Genomic DNA, 2,913 nt, shown 5'->3' with positions numbered 1-2,913 from the left:
TAAGATGAGAGGATCATTAGGCTCTTGGTCATATTTCAGCACCACAAAGTCAGTGGGAATCATGCAATCTCCAATCCTGATTGGAATATCCTCTAAGACACCTTCAGGAATCCTTCTGGATCGATCAGCTAAGATAAGAGAGATCTTAGTTGGCTTGAAATCTATCATCCCAAGTCTCACAGCAACAGAATGTGGCATCAAGTTGATACTAGAGCCAAGATCACATAGAGAGTGAGGAAACCTTCCTGTGGAGATAGAGCAATCTAACACAAAACTTCCAGGATCTGGTAACTTCTCTGCAATCCTACTCTGAATCACTGCACTTACTTCCTTAGAGACAACCACCTCCTGCTTCTTATCCTTCTTGCTCTGTGGAGGCTGCTTCAACAGAATTGAGCTGACATCCTTGGTAAGCAAAGCTCCTTCCTCAGGACTCAAACCATTGGTGACCATTCTCTTCACATATCTCTTAATACCAGGAGAAAACTTGACAGCATCAATCAAAGGCATCTCAATCATTACCTTGTCCATCATACCTTTGCATCTAGCTTCTTCAATCTCTTGTTTGGATCTCCTAGGCTTGGGAAAAGGAACCTTAGGCTTGTATGCTTTTTCTGAATCAGATGGTTGAACTGGAACAGAAACCGTAGCTGTCTGTGGGGGGTGTCGATCAACGCTTGATGGTGGTTGCATCGATCGATGCTGATGTGTATCGGTCGATGCAACATTTGCTCCCGGATGGTTGTCTTCTTCCTTCACCAAAATCGCATTACAAGCATGCTTGGGGTTCTCAGTTCTTCTAGAAAGAAGTTCCTCTTGTCTTTTAATAGACCCAGCAGTCTGAATCACTTGATTTTCCAGCTTCTTGACATGAGTGTTTAATGCATCAAACTTTCGAGACAGTTCATTGTAGACATTATCAATCTTCCCATTGAATGTCACTGTCTACTGCTCTTGTCCTTGAAGAATTTGATCAAGCATGGCCTCCATTTGACTCTCAGAAGTCTGTGGAGGTGGAGACTGATAAGAAGAATTATCATAGGTCCTTGTAAAGTCGGTGTTCTGTTGTTGCTTATGGTAATCTGTCTTAGGCATGTAGCCTGTAGAGTTCCCACTGTAAGGTCTATTGCTTTGTTGATTTTCAAACTTCTGACCCTGATACCCAGCTCCATACACATAGTTGACATCTTCTTCTATAGTCTCTGGCTTTGGCTCAAATGTCTCAACATCTTCAGCAAAATGGACAGACTTCTTTCCCACAAGAAGATTGTGCACTGTATCCAGCTTAGCATTCACCATAGCAAACTGATTTGAATCATGCCCTTCATGTGCCCTTCTCCGCTCTAAGTCTGCATTCTTGGTACTGTTGCTTGATGCTAGCCTTTCAATCAACTTTTCAGCATCATCTGGGTACCTTGTCTTGAAGTTCCCATCACTAGCTGCATCCAAAGCCATCTGATACCTCCAATCAATACCACTGAAGAAGATACTAATCAACTGCACCTCTGAGAACCCATGATGTGGACAGTCTCTCTGGTATGCTTTGAACCTTACCCAAGCAGCTTTGTAAGATTCAGCTGGTCCTTGTCTAAAGGTAAAGAGCTTGATCCTCAGCTCATCAGACATCGCATCATCATAGAAGTAGTTCAAGAAAGCTACCTTGATGTCATTCCAGGTCTTCAGAGATCCTAGTTTCAGCTGCCTTAGCCAGTGAGAAGCTTCCCCAGCAAGAGAGTAGGGGAAAAGCTTGCAGTAGAGATAGTCTTCTATGACTCCATTAGCCTTGATGCTTGTAACTATGTCCTCGAAGTGCTCAATGTGGTCTAGAGGCTTCTCATGTGGCAAGTTCTGGAATGGTCTCTGGCCAACAAGAGCGAAGTAGGCAGGCTTCAGCTCAAAATCATTCCTTGGGAATGGAGGAGGGACAATTGCGGAGCGGTTCTCATAGAATAAGTCTGGTCTGTTGAAATCCGCAAGAGTCTTGACAAGCTCTCCATTGTTGTCCCGTCGCTTTTGAACATTCTCCACATCGGCTCTGGCATTGCATCGATCGATGCCATCGTTGCGTCGGTCGATGCCTTCCTGGTTGCGTCAATCGTTGCCATCGTTGCGTCGCTCGAAGCCACGTGCATTCTCATCGGCCACGACGAGTTCTTCCTGAATAATTCGTCCTTCAGCATCAAGTTTCTGGCCTTGCTCGTTGTACACATTACCCTCTTGATCCTTCAAAACCCCAGCCTCATCAGGTCTCAATATGATTGTATTGGCCATCTTCACTGACTTGGCTGCTTTTGTGTTTTCACGCTCTAGTTGTCCTAACTCTTGGTTTGTAAGCTTCACAACTGGACCAGTAGGATTTTTCCTGGTGCTAGGCTTAGGCATGTACCTGAAACACACAAGAGAAAAGAAACAAAAGCGTGTGAGTAAAATAGAAAAAGAAAAATTTAGACAAAATCAAAGACTTTAATCTAATGGTGAATCAAAAGAGTCTCTGGCAACGGCGCCAAAATTTGATATGCTCAAATTTAATCCTGAGCTACTTTCTCAAATTAAGAGGTCAATGTAGTACTTAGGGATCGAATCCACAAGAACTCAAGATTCACCCAATATATTTAATAATCTTTTAATTATGCTAAACCAAAATTGTAATTTAAATAGCAATGCAAAAAAACAGAAAATAAAAGAGTTGTAAGTCAATAGGAATAAATGTTGGGCCTAGAGAAATTCTCAGGAAATCATGGAAAATCAGATCAATTAATTAAACAAGCAGTATTCAACAATTAAGCACCGTTCTTGAACTCTAAACACAATTGTAAAATAAATCAGTTCTCACTGCAAATATTATCTAAGTTTTAAAACCAGAAAATCCAAATCTCTTTGCAAAATTCAAGTTAAAAACCAGCAATAAAATCA

This window comes from Camelina sativa, chromosome 2 (genome assembly GCF_000633955.1).
Source record: "Camelina sativa cultivar DH55 chromosome 2, Cs, whole genome shotgun sequence".
Taxonomy (NCBI): Eukaryota; Viridiplantae; Streptophyta; class Magnoliopsida; order Brassicales; family Brassicaceae; genus Camelina; species Camelina sativa.
The sequence above is the reverse complement of the archived record's forward strand: the minus strand, read 5'-3'. Positions refer to the sequence as shown.